Raw genomic sequence first — 25,849 nt, forward strand, 5'->3', positions numbered from 1 at the left:
GACATGACGAGAAACACCGCGAAGACGGTGAAAATGAAATATTGACAAACGCGAGTCTTTTATTGTTCCTCTCTTCAGGCTGTTTCTGGTGAGTCTGTTGCAACATAACTTACTAGCACAACTTCAAACCTTAATTAGATTCGTCGGTATGTTTTTAAGGGAGTCTGTTAAATAGAGACGTATGATTCGGGAAGATTTATTAACTGAAATTATATTGAACTTAACAGGTTTCAGTGCTGGCTAAATATAAAACGAAAAAAAAAAAAAAAACGAGCTGCCATGACATTCGGCACAAGTTGAGAAACTCGATTTTGACACAAATTTACCCAGATAAGCCAGAATTATGAGCAATATCGCGCATTATTTCGCGATGACTCCATGACTCCCCACTCAGCCCACACCCGGAACGCCTAGCATACTTAGTGATCACACTTCACCGTATATAGAGCTGAACTGGAGTCAACGCTCCACTCCATCGCAGCTCGGCTTCAGCCGCAAGTTGCGACAATTACGGTTTTCAAAGTGCAGTTAGTGCAGTTAATGCGGCCAACTGAGTCGGTGACGTGACTATGTGTTAAGGCGATATCCTTGTTGCACACGATCGCACGGCTTGAAAGAAGAAGGAAGCTCCGCGCAAACAAATTTTGATTTGTCATGACTGACATTCGGAACTGACACAACTTGACATACCAAACTCTCTCTCTCCCTCTCCTGGAAAGGGAATGCCGGCTAATTGTTTTCTCAATGAAGACTTTTGTTAAGTGACCGCTTACGGTTTCCATTGGTTTCACCTATGCCGATTTCCAACAGCCGAGATAAGGTTTTTATTACCCGGAAGGTGTCATACAGGCACTAAAAGCTGCACTTTCGTTCGGTGAGGCGCGATCACGTACCGTCGCGCTCACACGAGCACGCCTGCGCGCTGTGCGAAGAAGGCGCGCGGTTCGAAACGCGGAAGCACGCGCTCGGGGACCCCCGCCTGCTGTTTGCAGGTGGGGGGGACAGTGAACCCGTCCATGCCGTCGCTGCCTCGGCTCGATAACGCAGCTTGCGACAGCCGCTTTGCTACACGCCCTCCTGTCCCCACGGCTGTTCCGTGCAGCGCGCGAACAGACGATGCATGTCTCGTCCCGGAAGCCCGGGACTTCGAGAGACAGAGATAAGACGTCCCGAGGAAGCGCTCCGAGCTACTTCAGATGTCGCGCCCTGGTGGAACCGAGTTGTGGAGAAAGCGAGCACGTTAGCTGTTTCTCTTTTTTCTTTTTCTTTTTTTGTATTTATCAGACTCTGCATCCTCGCGACAGTATTCATTTCAGTTACGGCTCTTCTTATTCGCAATTCGGCTATCTCAAATAGCCCGGCGCGTATTTTTGCTACTTGCTCGTTTGTGCCGTAACTTCATAATTTATTATGCAACGTATTTATATACTCTCTTAAAGGTATTACACTATATCACTTATGGCTACGGTATTTTACTTCCTTTTTGCATAGAGGATTTTAGACACACGCTGAAACGGAGAGCGCAGCGAACTTACGTTAGTTAGACACGCACGCACGCACGCACGCACACACACACACACACACACACACACACACACGCGCACACACACACACACACACACAAATTGCGATCCCATCTAGAACATTGTCCTTTTTTTTGCATATGGGGACACACTATTGGCACTAGGAGGTATTGAGTGGTAGCAAATATTACCTGATTGCGAAATATTTTATCCAATAGGCGCAGATGGTTGGTGATGCTGAAACGTCGAGGCGCCACAACACTCCACCATTAGAGCCGCGTAGGGCCTATTTTTGCGACGTGAGCTAAATGAAATCGCAGTTGAATTGGTTTTCTGAAACATGTCGTCATACGTTCGTTTTTTAATATTTTCGGAGTTCTGCATGAACACCACCACGCCATTCAAATGTTATGTCGCTTCAAAAGTACACTTTCAGCTAGGTCATTTAACTAGAGCGACGTAAATCCGTCCACCGCCTTTGTCCAGACCGTAAAGAATATTATCAGCGCCAACTCAAACTCGAACGCGTTAGTCATGGGTAAAGCACTGCCACAGTTAATGGCCTGCAATCGCGTAATATACAGGCGTGCACAGATTTAGCGCTATTCCGAGTGAAGCAGTATACATTTTATGACGAAACGCATGACTGCTTGGCAGGGTCGGCGCACTGCACGCAACTACGGGTGCAGGAGGACGTGCACGACGCGACGCCAGCGGCGGCGGGCCCGGCAAGTGCGGCCCGTGCTCGTGGCTGCACGCTCGACTGGACCCCCGCAGTGCGCACCCAGGTGGCCCGACGAGCTTTGAATAGTAGGCTGCCGCTGCTGGTTTGTAACAGCACGTCCCCGCACGACTCCCCCGTGCAGGGAGCGAGGCGCAATTGCCGAACGCACGCGTCACGCGCGCCTTGCAGAAACGTTTGAGACGCACTTGCGAAATTGTGGCGCAATGCGAAGGCCCAACGGTGGGAAACTTGGGAGCGGAGGGGTAAAAAAAAAAAAAAAGAAAAAGCCTTCCTGCCCATGACGCTCAAGGAGTTGGCTGACGCGTGCCCAACTCGATTTGTAGACAGTCTCTTAACTTGCGCATAAACAGCTTACGCTGGTGCGGAAACAGCATTTGGTTTTAAGGATCAACTTCACACTTACAACGAGCTCACCAAGCACTTCTACTTAAATCGATGTGAATTTGCGCTCCCAGACAAAGGACTCATCAGGGCGCAGTCAGTCGGGCTTCTGCACCATTCCTTGGAGGATGAGCCACATCGACCCGGACTACGACGGAACTGCTATATGTTTAAAGTGTGATGGGCGTGTGAACTTGGGTCACATGCTGTGTGGTTGTGCTACGCAAGCCTCCTATCTGGAGGATAAGGTCAAATGGGACAGTTCTCTCAGGAGCAGCAAACTTCAATGCCAACTCTGGGCTGTCCAGAAGGCCCGCGTAGCGGCGGAGAGTTTCGGGCTCCCCGTCCCGACGTGGGAGATGCCCTCTACACCTTGACACCTGTCAGGAGTCCCTCAGGACACTTTTTGGAAATAAAGTTTCATCACCACCATCCACCTGGTATGCAGCTGTACGAATATACAAAGGAAAGTTACTTTGTACCAGGAAGAATTTTTTTTAAACTGAAAAGCTTATGAGAAAGATCCATAGCTTTCCTAGCCGGTTGCGTATTGGATGGATGTCAAATTGTCCCTTTGCAGTAACTTACTCCTCCTTGGAGGTTTGATTGATTGACTATGGGGTTTAACGCGACGAAACTACACAGGTTATGAGGCGCGCCGTAGGGGAGGGCTCCGGATTAATTTTGACCACCTGGGAATCTTTAACGTGCGCCGAAATCTCGAACACACTGGCATTTTTGCTTTTCGCTCCTTGGGGGTTTACCTGAACTAGTCGATTAGTTTATGGCCGTGTATGATCTTATGGCCGTATATGTGTCCTATCTGTCATATTGCCATGGTGCATTTTCACGTGGTTAAAAATGAGGAGCACTATATACGGCAGAGGAGGATTGTTGGGTAGTGGGATGAGTAGATGCCTACGGAAAATTTATATGGGTCATGCATGGTTCCGAAATGTGGAGGGAGACTACGCCGAAAGGGGAGAGACAGACGGAAACAGACATTCTTTGAGAATCGCGGCTCCGGAGCGGTGATTTCTACTTTAATTGAGATATAAAATGTTGTTCTCTAGAGAAATTGGAGCACGAAGGTAGGTAGGGCAGTTTTTATAAGTCATTCCTTTCTAAAATACGGTATATTTTTTTAGTACAGAACTTGAACAATGTAGGATAGGAATAACGTCGGATCAACCGAACACCTGTATCTTTGCTCTGTTCCCAGTACGTTAACACTGTAATTACGACTGCGTCAGCATTGTTTATGGCAGCACACGAGGGAAGTGAAATTAGGTAAACACCCATGGGAACTGGTCAACCATGGCACATCTCTCGAGCTGTGACGCGGGATGAGGTCACCATGACGACCCTGAAATGGTAACGGCTATAGTACACTCGTTTCTGATGCCGCTGCGCTATCACTATCAACGCACGCGCGACAGATTCTTATCATATTCTGCAGGTGCTCGAGGAGATTTTGAGGGCAAGGCCAGCCGCCACATTTCGATTTCCCGATTGGTCGATTAACTGAGTTGACTTCGATCGCAATACATCTATCAGTTCGTTCAACCCCTCAGGTATTGTCCTTCGGCAGTCCAGGGACGAGATCAAAAGAACGGGCAGGTAACTGTAATCCGGCTTAGTTGTCCATGCCATTGTAGATGTGGGAACACAGTTAATACATGAATAGTTCTAACGTGTCTTTACATACACGGCAAGCACTTTATGATGTGCCTGTACAGTGCAATTTAATTGTTATCTTCTCCCTTGAAGTTATGATGTGCCGTTATTTTGTACTGCTCCCTGTCAAAGTTCCCGCCAAGCCTTTCAGCCCTGTGCAGGTGTGCCTAGCTTCACGAATATGGCAGCAACGGAGAGGCAATGAAGGCTGCGTTCCAATTCGCGGACAGCTTGGTAGAGAGGTTACGAAGCGGTCAAATTAGACGTCTTAAGGAAGCAGAATTGGAACGGCGCAGCGGTTATTAACGCAGACAACACCTTTCTGGCAGACATGTGGAGTAACGCAAGCTGCAGGTTTCGTAAATATTATAACCGCTATTATTACAAACATTATGTAATTTAAAAACTAAACAAAAGTATCTTCCTCACTGGTCAACTATATTAAATCGTTCAATTAAATAACCAGTTAATTTGCGTCAACATTAGTACACAAAAAGGTGGCGCTGCCGTCGCTTAATGGTTTAGACGTTTAGACAGGAACGTAGCCTGCATCGTTGCTGACTTCCATGGACGCTTCCATGCTGTCTCTTCGAAGCGGTCTTCATTGGCTGCTTCGTTCGAATTGGAACGGGGCTTAACATGGCGGACTGTCCGCGAAGGTGGCAACGAAGCCGTCTAAAGGGTAAATTGGAACGCACCCGAAGTTTCACCCTGACAGGAACAAATAAAGCCGCTTAAGTGGATCGCCTCTGCGCTCGTCATCGGTTGCACAAGCGATCCTAGAACAAACTATCCCGCGGCTAAAGATCACCAGCTTACAACGACTCGGCCGTCCGGCTTCGTCACAGGCGCATCAACGCAAAGGCTATTTTCCAATCTCGGCGCTATTGGTTGCCACCCGCTGAGTCGATCAGCGGCGTCCTTTCCTTCACCTCTTTCTTTTGTTTTGGTCACCCTGTGTTCCCTCCTATTAGGCGACTTTGTGAGGCGCCTCGTCCCCCTAGACGACTAGTCAGACGCGACGAGGGAGGGAAGAGTCCGAGGAGAAGCCGAGGCGCTCCCAGCGTCAATATTATCTCGGAGAGCAGGCTGCAGCTGACGCCTCCGGGTCCAATTAAAACGAAGTCGCTGGAGGCGCGCTAGCCTAAAGCCATCACTTCCTTTTTTTATTCTTCCCGGCTCGCTGCTGGAGCCCCGATTCCCATCTAGGCTGTTCTCCCGTCCCCTTCGGCATGTCTGACGCCCACTCGTCCCTCGTCTCGGGGTGCCGCCAAAGCTTTGTCATCAGCACGAGCAGTCGCGCAGAAGCCTATTCAAGGAAAAATTCTTCTTATGTTCGCAATGCCGTACAGTTTTTTTACGTCTCTTTTTTTTTACGTTCGGTGACGTTGTTTTGCAGCACTGAGCACCTTCTTGTTTGCCATTTGGAATAAGTGTAAAAAAAATAGACTTCTATGGAGTATGGGAGCACGGATGATATTTTTAAAGGCAAACAGTTACATCGTATGGAACATCTGAAGAATAAAGTAGCTCTTATTACTGCTTTTAGTACAGCAAAAATGAGCAAGAAAGGTCATAATTGTCAACCGCACTTTTCCGAATTCAGATTTAAAATGAGCTCCACCAGCTTCATCTTGCTTAGAGAAAGCGATCAAGTATCGCAAACAAACGCTATCCCGTTTTTCTAAGCTGTACCGAGTCAGCAAGGAACCACAAAAGCAAAAAAAAGGAAAAAAAAAACGAAAAGACACACAGCATAAAAACTTCCAAAGTCGGGTAAGATCAATAAAAAAAAGGGACAACAGCAAGCAAAGTGGCTATAGCGCCCGCTTCTCCCCAATTTTCCTTTTTCATATATCTCTTGCTACAGCTCGTTTATATTTCACCGTACCTGTAAACTCTAGCAGACTCTTTAGACGCGCGTTATGATGTACATACTAATCTCTCCTACTAGTATACTTTTCATCCAAGAAAAAGCTATTTAGGTCGTGCTACACCTTAAAAGCGCGGTACTAGCCGGCCAGCGCGTACATTATCGAATTCCCTTTTTTCGTCTATCTCTGCCACCGACTCAACTTCGATTTCCGACTGCAAGAGCGAAGAAAGCTCCAAGAAGAGCAAACCACGCAAAGACAGTCTAGCTTTCACTCATTGCTCCACAGCCGCGCTCTAGTTCCTTGCTCCATTAATTCCCTAAGCCTTTACTTAGGGACCAGATCCCCGCTTGCTCTTTTTCGGTGCATCACGCCCGCGCACGTGTGGGTGCGTGCGTGCGTGCGTGTGCGTGTGTGCGTGCGTGGGTGTGCGTGTGTGTGTGCGTGGGTGTGTGTGCGTCGGCGTAGCAATGGGAACAAAAGAGCGTGGAGCACAAGCCCGGGGGCCCGGCAACGGAAAATATAAGAGAGTGCTTCTCCTTCTAAGAGCGGAGATGAAACTTGGGCTGGCGCATAATGCGGCCGCCTGGGCCATATGATCCAATTTTGACGGAACCTCTGCGCCCTCCACGACAGGGGAAATGCGTGGTAGCCTCGAGCGGCGCGTGTCGTAAAAGCAGCGAAGATTGCGCTGCCGCCAAGGCGGTGTTCGGCCGGTGAGAGAGGATACGAGCGTTGAAGAAGAAAGAGAGAAAAAAAATACACGGAAGGAAACGCAGCAAGAGTAGGGGAAGAATGGAGCCGCTGAGTGCTGAGTTAAAGATGGGATAAGGAAAATGAAGGGAGGAAGGGACAACTTTCTCTTCTTTTATTCCATCCTCTGTCCAAAGGGACGGCGGTGTACGGCGCCACCTGCCTCTGGAGACGAGGCATGTACGAGGTTCGCAGCTTTGCACCGTATACCCGTGAGTTGAATTGAACACGTGGGTTGGGCAATATTTAATTTGCTTGCGTTGATGTCTGCCCTGCGCAGGAGGGGTTGGCCGAGTTCCCTTTCCAGCGCTCGCGGCTTCGCCGTGATCCCGATGTGTAAACAAAAAAAAAATGCGTTGCGGTAAAGCCAATTGTATAACGTGCTTTGAGACAAAGCCACATTTCAGCGAAAGCAGCCTCGGGACAAAGCCAATCCACTGATGCAAACGATGTGGTAGCAGATGTCGCTGTAGCTGCTTCCGTGACCGGCACAGCCACTGCTCGAAGTGACCGCACGGAGTTGTGCAAACAAAGACGCCACTTTAACGACACTGCGGGGTACTTGACTTAAGAGGGCGTCCATTTTATTCGGAGCATGATGGGCCTGATGCCAATTTTAACCGCACGTGTAGCGACAGTAATTACCTAACTGCAAAGAATGACGCCATCACTGACAACATGACTGGAAGTGACGTCGTTTCTGGTTATGACGTCACATCCACTGGCAGCGGAGGTATCGCCCAGTGGCTGAAGTTCCGTGCAGTCAACCGGATCGAAGTAACGATGGGGCACACAGAGCCAGCACATCCCCTGACCTAGCAGAGACTGAAGCGAAAAGTGAAGTTCTAAATTAACTCGTTCGCATTTCCTAATGAAATATCGCAGCAACTTCGCCGAGCAATCGTAACTTGGGTTCGAGAGTGTCTTCCCTGTGTACTTCGGTGCAACAACGGACAGGTATAGCCCAGAAGCGCCGCTTATGTTTGGACTTGCATTTCGTGAAAAAATAATTATGTGTGCAAGTTTCCCGCATAATAATAATAATAATACCATCCTATCCTATCCTATCCTATCCTATCCTATCCTATCCACACCCGCTTTAGGGCAAAGGCCTCTCCCATAGATCCCACATACCTTTAGGTAAATCCATGACTCAGCTACGCATTTACGCAGGGTAAAGCAGTCTAGGCTGGCCGGGGGATCTGCGATCGACTCGTGATTCAAGGGGGAATTTTTCCTTGGGATCACAGGGGGGAGGGAGGGGGTGCTTCGTTCCCAAAGCATAATCACGCTTGACATCACCGCCTACCTGTTATTATTATCGGCAATGTATGCCAGACTCCTACCCTCCAGCCATCTTGCTGACGTCAGGAGTTCTGCAAGAAAGGACAAGGGTAACAGCTGGACCGGTAGTAGCCACAGAAAGTGTATGCAGCGTATACGGTGTGAGTGGAATGGCGACGGCCGCGTACAGCAGGCTTCGAGAGGAAAGCAAACGGCTGGCAGTACCGCTAGGGGCCCATCTGTTCCGGAATACAAACGAGATGTGTGCTCTTTCCTGACTTTCGGTGTAAACAGAACGGAGCTGCACACCGGGGCACATAAACGACACAAGGCAAGCAAGTAGAGATACGTGAAGACACTAGAAAACCAGGACGCAATAAAGATAAAATAAAATGGGAAATGGGGAAAGAAGGAACGGTTGCCGGAAAGTAAGTACACCATTTGGAGCAGACATACTAAGCATTGTTTTGGTATTTCACTGCCATCTACAGCACACGCTTAGACGTGGACTGCCTAGATTATACTTCCAGGTGCACCATAAGGCAGATATTAGGTCCCAAGTCACTGACTGGCTACGCAGCACTGAGCTGCGCTGTGGGAGCCGTCTATAGCCCGTATGTACCGAAAAGCAACTGCCGGCGCTCTTGTGCGACGCCATCCGTCGTGGTGGCTCGGTGTGTGTCTAAGGCGTTGTGCTGCTCAGCCAGAGGACGCGGGTTAGAGTCCGTCCGCTGTGCCTTCTTTTCCGATGGAGGTGAAAAGCGAAAACTCCGTTGGGTGAAAATTTTGGCGCCGTTTAAGGATCCCCAGGTGGTCTAAATTAATCCGGAGTCCTCCACTACGGCGAGCCTCATATCCCAAGTGGGGCTTCGGTGCGTTAAACCCCACAATAAATTATTCACTTGTGCGAGGTTACACAGCGCGTGTGATATTCAACCAGTGACCGCGTACGTGCGCAACGCGCATGCAACAAAACACAGCATATGAACGCTGTTTGATGGCTATCGTAAATGTATGTTTTGCATTTGTGTTTACTAATAACGAGACTGGGTGAGTATACCACGGCCATTTCCGACATTTCGTGCTGTTTCAGGACCGTTGTTTCATTAAGTGTTATCAGTGGCATACCACAGGCGTTGATTAGCTTGGAATGTATACGCGGCTGCGTGAATTGCCGCCATGGTTACCCTACATCAATCAGGAAATGCCTTGATTTCTATAAGCTACAAAATCGAAAGACCCGTCTTGCAAGAATACCCAAGAAGCAAGTGGCTGGGCGGGGCTCATTAGGGAAAATTAGGGAAAATGAACACTGTCTTTTTGCGAAAAACACTGCCTTGTGCTTCTCGTCTTGGTGCGAAAAAAAAAGCTTCGTTTGCCGCAATAGCGCGGCGTGCGCCATTGCACCGAGCCGCTAATTATTCGCCTGCACTTAATGGGATTCGCAGCGAAAGAAACAAGTGCGTTCTCAGAAAGTGACGCACAAAATTGCTCGCGCTGCATTAATGCCTCCTGCAGGCTGTCGATCCTTCGAGCGAAGCTCCGGTGAAACGGCGCCGCCACGCATCGATCACAAGACGCGCCGGCCTTTCATATTTCCGGTTTGTGGCATAACGCGAGTCTTCGACAGCCTTCGCGAAAACTCGGCGACGGAAATCATTATACGCGAAACCACATAGGCGACGACGACGACGAGCGCCGCAGTCGCGGTGAAGCGACGGAGAAGTCCGGGCGATAGCTTGTTTGCGGCGTAAAACTGCGGGCTGATATTGGAGCCTCTGGCGCGCGCACGTATGCGTAAGCGCTATTTCCTGTGTTTCGCCACAGTGTGGCTGGCTGCGGCGAACTCTTTCGCTTCTCCACGGATTTTGAAAACAAAGGATGTCTGGCGTGCGTCAATCCTGGGACAGAATAAGACAGCGTCATGTTACAACGTGCTCACCACCGTGTCGGGTACAACTCGTCAACCATCTCGTGTTGTTGTCGGTTTTTTCTTTGTCGGCGCAAATAATGGGCATCCTTATCCGCAACATCGTATTTAATGAGAGCTTAATTTTCGCTCCCGAAGAATGACGTTCCCTTAACGCGAAGGCAGGAGTAGCAGTTTCCAGCACTACTGGAAAAACTGCGCCTGAATAGCGCGTGGCTGGTGGCCGCGCATATCGAGTTCTTGCAGGCTGCTCGAATTTAATCGAGATGGGTTTACTTAATCGTTCTTTTCTGATATCCCGAGTGCTTTGCATTTACAAGGCAATATCTTATCCTGAACCCTTTTTTATTCAAGGAATGTCTACGTTGCGGTGTAGTGCCGAACTATGAGAGGTGCGCATCGACTCCCATATTTTGTGTTTCGGGCCTGACATACCCTTCTGCTTTCTATCAAGTATAACATGCGCTACAAAAAATTAACGCAAACACTCATGAATGAATGAATGAATGAATGAATGAATGAATGAATGAATGAATGAATGAATGAATGAATGATTGAAACCATTTTCCATCAAATGGCGGCGAAGACAGTACAGATCCTACAGGACAGTACAGGCCACGTATAGTGAAGGCGTAGTGTCAGGGAGAAGCTTTACACATTCTTATCTACTATGTAAAAAATATTTCCCCTTTCCAAATATAAAAAAAAATAAAGCAGGAGAGATGTACCAGGCCGTTGCATCGTAACAAGCTGCGGCCAGAAATAAATTGTTTTGTTTTACGAGTCGTTGCAGTCAGAGCTGGGATAACCGGGGGTAGTAAAACGAGCAGTTGACTTCAGATCCTAAACAAGAAAACATTATGAAGGCAATAACGTTAAGTATTTATTTTTCCGGTCTTTCGTACTGGCCCCCAGTACGAGGCACAGAAGCTTTGCCCAAGAGTCGTCGCTTCTGCCAACATGGCCCCAATGCGGTGGCGGGTCGTGAGAGCTTTAACGTATTCAATGCATAAAGCGCTATCTGAAACAGTGTTTTTTTTTTCTTTTACATTGAGCGAACTGTTCTGTTAAATTATTTTCTTCCATCCAGTCCTGTCTTCACGCATTCTTGCGAAACTGGTGTAGCCTTACGAAAAGTTGTGTTCTATGGGGTGCAAAGCTGTTACTACTGTTTTTTGTATCCGTATCTCTGCCTTTAGTTCTTGCGTTTATTATTACTATGGTAGTAAAACAGAAACCCCCAAATTAAAATTGGGCCTAATCACACAGAGGAAAGAAGGCCTTACATTATGGCCGTAGGGCCCTCTAGGGATATTCCGTGTTCGGATTCATGGGAAATTAATCACGTTAGTCACATTGAAAGATGTTTTAAGCACAGATGTTTAAGTGAGTCCACGGGAGAGGGACTGAGAGACAGCAAGTCCAAAGTCAGCCAGCACGAGACTTCGACTCGTGCTGTGCAAGTCACGCTTACGATGGTAGTTGTGGACCAGTGTGGCATCCCAACAACACCCGGGTTACCGGTCCGATGCCTTACCAACTAGTTATGGCTCAGTTGGTAAGGATTCAGACCGGTATTTCGAAGTTCGTTGATTCGGATCCCACCCGCGAAGAGAGATAGACAGAGAGAGAAAAATAACTTCCTTGGGAGAGGCTGGTGATCTCGGCCAAGGGTTCTTGCCCGTAGCCTAGGATCACCCGCGAAGCTTGTTTCTTTCTTTGAAACAAAAAAATGAACATGCATCGAAAAAAAGAAAGCAGACCATCTCTCCATTTTTGCCTTCCTAAGCGTTCTTATTCATCGAGCACCTAATTTCCATTTCTAAGGTATGTATGTATGTATGTATGTATGTATGTATGTATGTATGTATGTATGTATGTATGTATGTATGCATGTATGCATGTATGTATGCATGTATGTATGTATGTATGTATGTATGTATGTATGTATGTATGTATGTATGTATGTATGTATGTATGTATGTATGTATGTATGTGCGTGTGTGTGTGCGTCTGTGTGTGTGTAATGTACTCCTGGGCAGTAGCTTCCAGACATCGTTGTCATCAGAGGATGGCGCGGCTCCCTTCGAAGTGATGCTCAGTGACCTTCCGCGCGAACAATGCCAGCAGCCGCTGGCAAGGATCAGTGCCAAGGCGTCCAGCCGCGGACCTTGCCGACGAGGGGCATTATTAAACGGGGCCGCACGCCGAGCGCAAGAAGAAAAACGCACTTAGCGAGACGGCACGCCGCGTGTCAAGGCGCACAGCCGCACAGAAAACGCACACACGCACGCCGCGCGACAAGTTTCACTCCGCAGCGGAATTTTAACGGCTTTCGTGTGTGAACGCACGCGCACGCAGTGGCAGCCGCCGGGAACGCGTGCGGCGAGCGAGGCAAAAATCATTAAAGGCGCGGAAACTAACGGCATTGCCACCGACTACGACGCGCGGATGACGAAGCTGGCTGTTTGTGAAAGAAAAAAGAAGAAAAAAACACGCCTGAGAGCCGACAACCGGCGAATGATGGGAAAAAAAAGAGGAGATTGTGGGTAGTCGGTCAAGGCTATGGTAATCTCGCTCTTCTCCGAGAATTCCAGGCCGTGAGTGTCCAGAAATGTGGGACAGCAGCAAAGTTTCCACTACAATCCTTCGTCGAGACGACAACTCGGCGTAACTGCGTTGCCCGCGAGATAAAGCTAGGAATGCTTCAGTGGTTGCACGCTTTAACGCACCTCAGCGCTGTATCGAGGAGAACAGTGCACAACACAATATTTCGACGCTCCTGATGTCCTCCTATACCTTGTTTACAAAGTTTCTTGCAGGAAATGAATTCTCTCTGTTTCCAAGGAACACTATTTTCACCCGCCGCGGTGTCTCAGTGGCTAAGGCGTTGTGCTGCTGAGCCCAAGTACGCTGGTTCGATTCCCAGCCACGGCGGCCGCTTGTCTGATGGAAGCTAACAGCGAGACGCCCGTGTGTTCGAGATTTCCGCGCAGCTTAAGGATCTCCAGGTGGTCAAAATTAATCCAGAACCCTCCACTACGGCGTGTGTCATCGCCTGTGTGGCGTCATCGCGTTAAATCAATCAATCAATCAATCAATCAATCAATCAATCAATCAATCAATCAATCAATCAATCAATCAATCAATCAATCAATCAATCAATCAATCAATCAATCAATCAATCATACTCTTTTCGCAGAAGCATTCTATGTACGATCTTCTACTTATGAGAATTCCCGTCCGCTCTCAATGCATCTAATTGATAGTGGACGGAAATTTCCAAAAGTTGACATCCCCTTTACGAACTAACCAATGAGGCGAGGGCTTGAAACTTAGCGCACTGCAAGATATGTGAAACGCAGTGGAAACTCAACGCAAGGTAGGTCGTCTTTGCGGCCAAACGGGTTAGTGCATAGAATGCGAGTTACGGAGCCTTCGCTTTTGTCCATCGACGCGACTATACTAGTCTACACGTTTATCTATAGGGCGTTTTCGAAAGTGTACACAGACACCGAAAAATCCCGGGGAATGTAGCTTATACCAGCTTCGCTGTACAAAGAAAGGCGCAGTCACGATTGATTGTCGCACAGGAAGGTGTAAACATGTGAGCGCGATGCCGCTGTTTCGTGTTGGTACGAACACTCTCAAGATGGCGGCTCGTTGCTGTTAGCGTCTATTGTTATGTCTGGACTGAATTGTTGTGTCTGCATTGAAGTATAGCGTGACGAATAAAAACCGCTGTTATCGCAGCGCTGTAGCTCGCGTCCGAACATATCAGGTACATTGTTTCTTTTTCTTTTTTTTTAGAAACATGTTTGGGCAATGCTCGATTTTAACCTGCAAGCTATGCGTATACATAAAGAGCCTCCCTCGACACACCCCTAAATACTGCGATCTTAGCATTCACCTTATTTTATTGCAGGGGTGTATATTTATGGTGGGAACGGTAGCACACCACGGTGTGAGAGAGTTTGAGCCTCAGCTCCCGTTTTGCGACTATATAGGTCCTTATAGAAACCGAGCTTTCATGTACTCTCCACTAGATTAACGACTACGAAATACGGGGTACTACAGCCCGTTACGCTTATCAGCGAAATTTCAGCGAGTGTTCAAGAACCCCATGAGGTAGATTTATTAGGGATGGGTCATCCACCACGGCGATATTTATAACCAAAGCGTAAAATCGGCACGTGAAGCCTTCAGATCTCTTAGGCGACCACAACACCGACCTTGTGTACCAAAGGAATACAGAGGCCAGATGCATCCTTACTGTTCCGCATCCGGACCAACTCAGCGCGGACACGGGCTTCATAAACTGAACCCTGTCTCCTCACATCTGTGAGCAACGTGTTGTGTTACAGTTGATATCGGACATTTTCTTATGGCCTGCGTAGGCACGCGGTGGAGAGGTTAGCTTTGCTTAGGGAACTTCGAAGGAAAGCCGCTCCGGAGAGCTGCTCCGCATGACTTTTTGGATGATATAATTTTTCCTATAGGCCATTGGATTACCAGGAGAGACATTTTGCGCCTGATCCTCGGATTTTTTAAGTGACACACGGTGACTCCAGGTTATTTCCCGCGCAAAGCGGCAAAAAGGTGCTGATCAAGTGACTCCTGGTGATTTTCCCCGGATAGCGGCAACAAGATGTTGATCGGCGGAGCAATTGCCTGCATTTCACGCAAGGCTAGATCCATCCGTTAATAAACATCACCGCCACCGTCACCGCCACCGTCACCGCCACCTCAAAATAAACGTTCATGCGAATAGTTGTGGCGTAAGAAATGCGGAATTTATGTTCTGATTTGGTTGCTTTGGAGACATACGCACAATATAAGCGTACGTATATATAAGCACGTACGAATGTACCTGCTTATGCGCCTGTTCAGGTGCTTATTAAGATGCTTATGCGCTGCGAACCCGTTGTTGAGCAAGTGACGATGAACACATGGTCCCTATGCACTACCTAGAAGGTGGAGGAAAGCTCTAATGCTACGTCCTTCTCCTCAGACACCGTCGGCGGCGGTTGTTGGCCTTGCCACTTGAGGCGGCCACGTACGCTTCCTTCCCGCGGGTGTGTGGAGTGGTTTCCTGCCTGCGTGGCCAGAAACAAACCTCCGGGGGTCACGTTGGGAAGGGGAGGCACTCGTTCCTTTTTCCTCTCGGCGGAGATAAAAACGAGGCGTTGGGAGCTTTGCCATTGGCCCTGTGGCAACCACAGGGTTCTGTCACCATCTTAGAGATCTGGATAAAAAATTTAACTGCAGAAAATGAGGTCAACACTGCATCGATACGAAGGCCATGTAACCCCTACGTCTTATTCTCGTTCAGTTTACCTCCTGCGGACTGACGTTGTCTGGTCTCCGCCAGTTGGATAACTGTCACGGAGTACAGGTGAGCATTGAAGTTGAAGTTGAAGTTGTTTATTCGAGTCAAGTACAATGGCTGAGGAGGCGGGAAAAAAAAAAAAAACGGCTGTGCTCGCGGCTTGACGGAGCTCCCACCCCCCACGACACAATCAGCAGGGACGAGGCAGGGAAAAAAATACAAAATACAAAAATGCAAGCAAACAAGAAGCGAGCAAACAACAGCAAAAAGAAAAAAAATGCAAGCGCAATAAAATATTTGTTTAAACCAATTACATCAAATCGGGGCGTTCATGCTGTATTGTAAAAACATAAAAACATATTCCGAGGAGTACCGTAATACGTAGAGCGAATGGATAAATCGTCGAAATCATATTTTTTTAACGTCAAAGGCTGGAGACCGTAATTTGTGCGAGCACCCGATACTTGTTTGTAGCCCTGTATGGTCGCTGTTGATTAGATGAATGGCTTGTAAAGGTCTTCTTTCATGTCCCCAGTGGATGTGCACACAATTCAGAACAGCTTTATATCCGCGGAGAGCTGTACGCACTTTCGCGGCTTTGGGTATCACCACTGCCTTATCTTGGTATTCGAAAGGTCAATGGTGACAGCGAAACTTTAAGAAAAAAATGTTCAGGCAAGGCTCGATAGAACTGGGTCCGTAGAGTGACGCTCGGCTGCTCGAGGTAACAGCTACCGTGACTCTCAAGGGCAGCACGCGTAATTCTCGACGTCCCACCACCGTCATCAGAAGCTGGCGTGGCAAACGTCACGCATCGTTAAACACTAAGGAAGGCTGTGCAGTGACACCACAGTGCAGCGCAGTATACCAGGCGTGGCTATAAGAAACTGCCCACACAGAACGACTTGATACTAATCTGCCAAATGAAAAAGGTGTGGGGGGATGGGGGTGGCCAGAAGAAGAAACGTACCTGCCAGATTCTAAAGATGACAAGGGTGGAGCATGTATACGCCTGAACGTCCGTACCGGAACGACATACCCGAAATAAAAAATTCCTTGTCCTCGGCTCCTCACTAGATTGAGAAGGAGGAGGGATTTTGTTTTCTTCGCCGAGGATGGTGGGATAAGTTTTCTGTCTACATGCCCCAGATGATGTACCCGTAAGATTTCAGTAGATGTACGAGTAACAGCCTCGCTGTAAATAAAAGAACATTTTTACGCTCCTCCAGCTTTAGGAGCACTACGCTCTTAACCTTTGCTCCTCGGTGCAACTTTTATTTCCTATTGCGGGTTTCTAGCTTTCTGCCGTTATATTGCCCGACCGATTTTCATTTCATGAACAACGCTTCCAGTTTTTCAAGCTCGTAACCAGGAACGTTTATGTGCTGCACTTGAAGCATTGGAGCGCTGCTAACTTAAACCGTCAACCAGATTGACTTTTCGACCGATTCCAAACCATCACTTTCCGTCGTTGGAGGATATCGCTGTCGCTGTGCTGCAAGTGCTACGGACAGCTTCCCTTGGAGCGTTCACTGAACCGTAGTTCGGAGGCAGCGGGTGTAAGTTGAAGCACTCGAACGCAACGTTCGACTAACGGGTCATAAGCGGCAGGAAGGGAAGACAGCGAACGTGAAGGACTAAAGGCGGAGGATACAGGCGGCGGCGCGAAGCGGAGGCTACGTCACAAGCGTGCGGCGGAAAGGCGGTGCGGAGTCCCTATCGTAGGAAGATGACAGACGAAAAAAAAAAAAAACAGAAAGAAAGCAGATGAAAACAATTAAAAAGAAGCGCCGTCGCAACCAAAGCGGGCCTCACATCTGACTGTCGGCCGCAGTGGGAGCGAAGAAAACTCTTCTCCCGTAGGAGGAGGCGGTGGATTCGTGACTCGGAGCAAAGAACAATTCTAAAAGCGTTTTAAAGAAGAGAGAGAGAGAGGGAAATAAAGAAAAGAGCCCCCCCCCCCCCCCGAAAGCGTGTCATTAACCCACTTGGACTGCTTGTGTGCGTTCGTGCTTGTGCACGTCAGGGAGTAAGCAACTGAAAAATGATAACGGAAGGCCACAGCGGCACAAAAGGGGAAATGACACGAATATGGTAATAAAGAGACAAGTATGCACGTACCGACAGGCGGAACCCGGCATGAAGCCTGTGCGCTCCGCTCGCGCAACTGTTGCTGCACAAGGTCCTGTTACACGCAATTCTCAATGCTTTTTGATACCGATCGAGGGCCGGACGAAGGTATGACGAAAGAATGAGGAAATCGCGTGTACCTCGCGTAACGTTGTCTCCCCATTTTTAATAACCGCATGATTTTCATCTCACGAACCATAATCCTATTAATGCTTTTGTGATTTACCTTTTTAGGGAAACCACGCAGCAGTCAAGAATGCCAAGGAAAGCAAGGGGGGGGGGGGGATTCATAAGTGTTTCTAGTTCAAGTAAGTTTATTTTTAATATGAAAGAAATAAATTGGAGAAGAAGTAAACTGCTAAAATAAGCTAATAAAATGCCCCCTGATCAAGCCGACGAGCTCCTGCGTATAGAGCATCGGAACAACTCGCTTTAATTCTCATGAGAAGTAAGGAATAGCGCGCAGTACCCTAACAGGTATACGGTAATGACGCCGTTGATAGGGCACATGTACTTTCCTCGAGACGTGTTCTAAGATGGTCGGTATAATTTGCATCTGCTGTCTAGTACCTAACGAAAAAAACAAGAAGTGCATACTACACTCCGATTTTTCCATGCGTCTTTCGACAACGTTTCTTTTCTTTTTTTGTACCTACGCATAAGAAACATATGGAGCTACTACACCCTGTTATTTTACTTTCCGGAAGCAGGCAGTTCATGCTGGTGGATAGCAAATTCGCAAGCCAGACGTGGCCTACATTGATTTAAGACACTAAAAACTCCATTGAGAACGAGTGCTGAATAATTCATCGACCGCCGCGTTCTCAAGGCACATCTCTTGGTTCGTGCCCCCCACCTGGTGTCCCCAGGATCCATCGGCCAGTTCGCTTCGAGCGCCATCCACCTCTTTCCCACTGTCTTCCCACCTGCCTCCGTCTTCTTTCCCTTCACCCCAGGCGTCGTGTTAGCAGGGCATCTATATAGCGGTGACAAACGGCCCGTGTATAGCATTTAAGATTACATTTCGCAACCGAACCAACCGCATCCTCTTCCTTCGTCTTGCTTTTAAATATCTCCTTCGTTCTTTATTACGTTCTCTTGCCCGTCTCATGCGTCCAAACACCGTCCTGCTTGCGGCGGCGTCCGTATACCTTCTGGAGCTTTATTGCTGTTATTTTAAGACGAGTTTCCCAATCGGTCACGCTGCCTTCGGCAGCAGGCAATGGGACAGAGAGGGCTGGCAGCGGGCCCGCCAAGATCGACAGAGGGGCTAAAGTGTTAAAAGGTCCGCTCGACACTTTCTCTCCGGACGGAATACTCTGTTGCCGCGGAAACTGGCCCGAACGAGAGCTTCGTAAAGAAGGCGCGTCTAAGCGTTTCACGTCAGCCATGGAGAAAACGTCAGCGGACAGCCGGGCAAAAATGGGGGAGGGGAAATGTGAGAGTTTCTGGGGTGGTGGAGAAAAAAAAGCCAAACATTAATCAAAGAGCCGAGGAGTGACGTCAGACGAAGGGAACCGTTATGTGCTCTCTTCGCCGAAGACGCTGGCGCGACAGCGAATGTTTCCAGATCTCTTTTTTCCGCCCTGCTTGCGAAAGGGCGAGTTCGAAACCGCTACGGACGCATAAAGCGTGAGAAGATACAGCTAAAGCAGAGCGACAAGAAAAAATAGACAAGAAGACGCTCGGGCAAAGCGTTCCGAAGTTCAAGGCCGGACGAAATAGACGGCAAATTGTTTTTTCAACACTCCTCTGGGCTTCGAAACTTGGCGATTCCAAAAATACTCGCCTTCACGCTGCTCGAGTATATTCCCTCACGCACCTGGTTGCAACACAGGCCGGTGGTGGTGTGGTATTGCAAAGGGAGTGCATCCAATCGTGGGCGGGTTTGTGGACCGGAGGACCTAATCGGGCCAGGCGCGCGAGCTGTTTTGACAACGAGTCTCCTCACTACAGGACGGGAGTTGCAGCTAGGGGAGAATCTCTCTGCCTCTCTCTCTCTCTGACCTACATAGCCGTATTTCGGTGGGTCCACATCCCCATCGATGACTTTCTTCTGTGACTCAAAATCCTTAATCCAACTTTGCCACCGCATGCAGTGATGCTGCTTTATACAAATCCGATTTCATTTTCTTTTCCCTACCTATAAATATTCTGTTCCCTACTTCATACTTCCGATACCACTATGTAGCACTTACCGTAGATGTGCATTGTTTAAGGCATTCTTTCTTACAGCTCCTCGCCCTAACTTTGTGATTTCCGCAGCACCGATTCCTCGCCACAGCACCGCCCTGCTCCTCCTGTAATCTTCCCGTAGAATTTTCCGCTTCCTTCTATCGTTCTGCAGCCAAAAAGCTAAAAGAGGCGCAAGGGACTTTTAGCTCTCCTGTTCTGGCATACCCACCGTGGTCGCTGGACCGGACGTGCCGAGAGGGCATTCGCGTGCGCGTGTAGCAGATACGTCCACCATTACAGCGATTATAACTTGGCCGCCGATATCCGACAGGCCCCGTCAAAGGCGCGTAATCCCTCGCTGCTCTCCGAAAGCGGCGCAAACGACGTCCAGTTCGTTTTCCATCCAGATTTTCCGTGCCATCGTGCGACATCATTTATTCGTCCGAGCTTAGATTGGCTCGGGGGCGCAGCGCTTTCGAAGTACGGCTTACTGACCTGGAAGTTTGGATGGATTCGCGAACTCTGTTTCACCCGGTTTTAATCCGTCCTAATTGCAAATTGTGGAGCTGTGGGGGAGGACGCAATAATCGCTTACTCGTTATCTGCAGTCTTTTCGGCGCAATCAGTAAACGACCGCCTGTTCCTGTGGCGTCCTTTCATTGTCGTTAGTGGGGATTGAGCCCGAAAAGCTCCTGGTGGAATCTTCCCAAATTCTTTACCGCTGCTTCTACGGCGTTGCGCAACTAAGTAGTAATTGCACAAAGCAAGGAGCTATGCACACGGATATCGATCTGGCTATGGTTTCAGTACGACTGTGAAAATGTACGGTACGTCATAAATAAATGGATGAAAAAATATTAACCCGCGTGACAGTGTCCATACGCATGCGCGATAGGCGAAGAAGCGTTGGGAATTTTTATATGGGTAAAGAGGGGCGCAATAAAACTTAAAGAGGGGCACAATTTGACTTGGACGTTTTGGACGGGGACCATTCCCTTCCCGTCCGAAACGTCGAAGTTTGTTTGTTTGAAGTCTTAATTTAAACAAAAATAAACATATACGATGCCTATGCATATTTTGACGCGGTCTTGGTGTTAGAAAGCTCTCGCGCTTCTCTAGACTTTCTTTAAGAAGGAAGGGTAAATTTTTCCCGCTTGCCTTGCTTGGCTTTCGTGACTGCTAGTCCTTATGTATGTCTTCATTCAACGAGCCCCTTATTTCCCATTCTGATTCGCTACATGCATAGCGAGGGCCTCGGTTCTGGCCGTCTGGGTGCCATAGGTAGCGTGAGGGTTCAACGCTCATCGACCGCCTCAGACACGTCGCAGACGCACAAGTCACGGCCAGGGGGTTAAAATGAAGGTCTCCTTCACTCCGAATTGCCAGAGTAGTGCTGGCTACCACCCCCAAGCCCAGGAAACAATTCCCTTGACCTAAATACCCGAAAAAGTGGAGGGTAGAACAGCCCCGCCGGTAGCGTATCATGGCGTAGCGTAGTTGGTATCGCACCAGATCGGTATTCTGGAGGTCGTGGATTCGTCTTCCACCAGGGAAGCATATTTTTCTCCACTTTCTTTCCGTCTTTCAAATATTTCAACAACTCCGAATGTTTCAAGAAGAATGAATGGCCGACCACTTTTTCCCTGGGTACTGCTGGCCCCAATATATATATATATATATATATATATATATATATATATATATATATATATATATATATATATATATATATATATATATTGTGAAAGAAGTCGACTGACACATTTTCCATATATTAGATAGGCTCAACCATGATCGGTGAGGCTCTCTGGGACACAAACAGCATTTCCTCACCAGACAACGATTTAGCAACCCTGGTTGAGGGCCTTTGCTAAAAACCCCCCAATGATTATGCAATCGCACTATCGGCCTTCGTCCTGTAGTGGACATAACCAGGCTTTAGTTAAGGATATGTTATATATATATATATATATATATATATATATATATATATATATATATATATATATATATATATATATATATATATATATATATATATATATATATATATATATATATATATATATATATACATCAGCAGCCTTCCTCATTTGCACTGCACACGTACCCTTACTATGCTCTCCCACGCTGTGCACGGCTTCGGCCGCGCACGACTTGTTTCCACCAGATCTCTCTAGGTCTCGCGGGCAGAACTTACAGGCGGGACGCCCCCTCGCTCCTCCGCACGTATGCAGGACGCTACGCGTAACTAAAAAGGTCGCCTCCATTCACGCCCTGCTCTCTTCGTGTCGCGGGCGGCACACTTATTTATATACGCGGCGTATACACGGGCCGGCGGCAGGGCAGCCGTTCTCAGTGCGCGTGCGTGTGTCGTAATGGGAAGAAGTTGTGCCCAAGTACGAAGGGCTCGAGGAAGGCCGCTCGGGCCCCGGTAAGGTTTCCCCGCCTCTCTTGCCCAAGTTCCGCACACGTCAGGCTTTGCCACCGACGACCGGCCCTGCGGCTTTCGTCCTATTCCTTGCTACATCCGCGCGGCCCCGCTCTTTCTGGGTAGACAGATGTCGTTGCTTTTTCCTTATCGACCACGCGGCTTACGTGAGCCTCGAACGGAAACAGCCTTGCATCTGAAAGTGTCTAATTTTTTTTTTTTTGCTTTCCTAGCAGCCGGTGCCGAACTGTCGCGTGACCTTCGCCGCATAAGAGGAGGCCAGCGAAGACAAGGCCTCTGTTGAACCCTGCTGAACACCAACGTCTCCTCTGCTGTGGATGAACTATTAGCCATAAGTTTCAAGGTGTTTGAGTCGGTGTTCTTTACGTTCACCTCTGAAGTAGGGCATTGTGACGGCGTACTTATCTGGTTGACGTATAGCCTCGTTACTTCGTTCTTTTTTCTTTTTTTATGAGGTGAAGTCTTGAGGTGGCGGCAGAGTGTCTCCCCCCTCCCCGCGTGACTCCCAGTGTGCGCATCCGTGTGTTAGCTCAACCCTTTAGTTTAAACACGACAATCTTATGGTGACGCAGGAAAAGGAATTTTATCATTGGCAGAAGCACGAGCCACATATCTTCAGGACGGCCATAGAGACGGGAGCAGCTGTTCACAAACCCCGTTTAAAAGGTGAACGATTCTCCTGCGTGACGTATGGACTGATCTTGAAATTCCCACAGTGTAATTCCACAATATCTTATTTTCCTCCGAAGTCCTCCGCACCCGTACTTTCCGAAGTGACGCGCGTAGAAACTGCCACTGCACGTTGTTCGAGAATTTCTGCCAGGAGTTTTGCTTTCACGTATCCTCGGCTGGGGTCACGGCCTCTTCTTGGAGGGTTACGGAAAGGACGCAGCGTCTGCCAACGCAGTTCTTGCGATTGCGGCAGCGCCCATCCCATGCGCCAGGGGGCTCCCCGGGGCGACTTCGCGGCAGTGCCCGTCGGACGAGTCGGGGGGCCGCCTCGCCGTCACCTCCCCCTTGCATCGACTGACCGGCTAGGAATGCGGCCGGAAAACAGAGCGGGCGCCGAGTAGCGCGCCTCGATTCGTCGCCGCTGCCTTTACCAGGAACTCGAGCGGGTTGACTCAGCGTTCTCGTAGCGCAATTTAGCATAGTTGCCGCTGTGACTTATAGTTACGTGTGGTCTCGTTTCTGCGAGTTAGTTAGCCATGTGTGAGTCGCCACTACACTTACTCAGCTACCACTTCTTTAGCAGCTTATTTTTCTTTCTGGAATGCGAAGAAACGAAATTCCCGTGAATTTCGAGTAAAGAATTACACGCAGATGCCGTTCCAGGTAAAGAAAAAGGAAGAACACTTGCAGCTGCATAACTGGCATTATTAGCTCACGAGGTATTGCGTGAGGCGAATGGAAATAAGCCGCTGCTCGTACTTTTGCTTGACAGACGTGACAAAACTTAATGTGTATTTACTTAGAGATTCATGGCACACTGCCGATAAGGATACCTTTTGAAAAGTAAAAAAATGTATGCGCGTTCGCCTGCCACGTTGTAGTGAGGTCAAGCATATCTTATCGTGGAATATAAAATCCTTGAATTTACGGATTTTCCATTTAGTTCGCGGTTGCAGAAGTGCACAGCCTCGAAGCTTGAGATTTTGCCCTTTAGTCGCATTTGTTGCCCGTCGAACATCATTTGATAGGTCTCGTTTACCTCATTGGTAGTTTAGAGCCTGTTCTGTCCGTTTAGAGCTCGCCAGTTTTCGGTCAAATTGACACAAATTAACCATGTGTCTGCTTTCCGAAACAAACAAAAAACAACGCACGATTTAAGTAAAAAAGGTAGTGCGTTTCACTATTAAGTTATAAGTGTCAGCTCATACGCCATGACAAATTAGCAACACACGAGGACGAGACTCAAGTTAAGACACACAAACAGGCAAGCCATGAGAGATCAATATTGAAACGAAGGCAATTAAGCGCTAATACAAAATGACGGCTCAAAAGGGAGGAAGGCAAAAGCACGTTGAGGCCGAGGCCGAAAGGGATGACCTCAAGTAAGTTTATTATAATAAGTTTGTGAACAGACGTGTTATTATGTACGCTGTAAATCGGGTGACTGAGGCCCCTGTCAGGCCACGTCCGCCTCTAGTCTCAGCCTCCCCTTGGTTTTGCGAAGAAATAAAAATCAGATACTCAAAAAGTGCCTAAGAGCAAAGAAAATGAAGGGACAGCTCCGGACCTGTCATTCGCAGAGACTGGGGAATAAGTTCGAGTTGCACAATTACTTTGAAAAGTCAATATTCTCGAAAAAAAAAAGCGTCCCCATTTCAATGTTTCGCCATGATTTAAATTCGAAGCAGTGTAAACATAAACAGGGGGAAGCAAGAATAAAATCCTCGCCCTCGAGCACTTCCCACGGGTGTTTAAAGTGCACCAACCAATCTTCGCGACTTCTTCGATCCCTGTCGCCGTGAGTGCATCGAAATTGTCAAACAGCAGAGGCGACAAAAAAAGGCCCTGCGGGCTTCCTACTTTGTTATCGTTGTCGATTTATGCACGTATGTGCGAATACCCAGAAGCAAGAAAAGCAGTACGGAGAGAGAAAGGAAAAAGATAGGAAGAGAGAAAAATAAGGAGAGAGAAAAAAAAGAGAGGTGAAAACCTGGAAAGGACGCAAGAGTAGCAAGCCGACGAAGGCACCTGTGGCGGTTTTGTCCCAAGTATACACACACTGCCCGTTCTGACTGACAACGCCGCCGTCAGTTTTCCCCCCCATTGTGACGGAACGTGCACACGCAGGCGTGACATTGGCGCTCTCACACCCGTTCTCTTACGACCTTCCATTCCTTCTCCTTGTTTTCTTTTCGCTTTCTTTCTCATTTTTGTATCGTATTTTTTTCGTCTGTGTATGGTCTGTCTGTCGCCGCATTCGTTGACACCGCTCCGGAGAACATTGCGCGACAACTTGGCGCCTTCGGGCGACGAAAGCGCCGCAGGGCCACTTCCATCCCCCGTTCGCAATCACTGGAGCGAGAGCGCGGTTCTGCCCAAGAACACCCCACCCACTGAGAAAAGAGAAAAAAAAACCGTTTTCTTTCTCGCCTTCTTTTTTATTCCGCTGTTCTGACCTTTTGGTGTTCTTGACTTTCCTTTCTCATTCTTATTTACTTCAACCTCATGGGTCCTATTCCCGACTTAAGCAATTTTTCGGGATCTTTCCAGTTAACGCACTAACGGCGTTCAGTATTCCCTCTGTTACGTCACTGCTGACATCGTGTAGCGCGAAATTTAAATGTTTCTAATATTTGCTGTTTTCGATTAAAGAACCTCTTTCAGAGCCCGAATTAAGTTGAGTGGGTTACCAAAGACTACTTATTTTGAATAAAACAAAGTGGTGCTTTGTCTTCCTTTCTTTTTATGCGATAACATTTTGTCTTCATGACGTTGTACTTGCATTATCACTTCCATTGGTCGGAACTGAATTTTAACGCTGCACTACTTTGCTCAGCCTGCTTTTCTTTGAAGACTGGGCTAGACTTTTTCCGTTTTTGTTTGTTTGTTTGTTCGTTCTCCTTTCTTTCTTTCTTTCTTTCTTT

At 48.1% G+C, this 25,849-nt stretch overlaps 1 protein-coding gene across 1 annotated transcript in view; it reads right to left on the minus strand.

Annotated features, from left to right (window-relative positions):
* The window catches only part of LOC144174100 (dual specificity tyrosine-phosphorylation-regulated kinase 4-like), a 148,639-nt gene that overhangs the window by 109,759 nt on the left and 13,031 nt on the right, over positions 1 to 25,849 (minus strand). The gene's annotated exons all lie outside the window — the stretch shown is intronic.

The sequence above is a fragment of the Haemaphysalis longicornis genome, unplaced genomic scaffold (assembly GCF_048455015.1).
Source record: "Haemaphysalis longicornis isolate Haplotype H1 unplaced genomic scaffold, Haemaphysalis longicornis Haplotype H1 scaffold_3, whole genome shotgun sequence".
In the NCBI taxonomy this organism is placed as follows: domain Eukaryota; kingdom Metazoa; phylum Arthropoda; class Arachnida; order Ixodida; family Ixodidae; genus Haemaphysalis; species Haemaphysalis longicornis.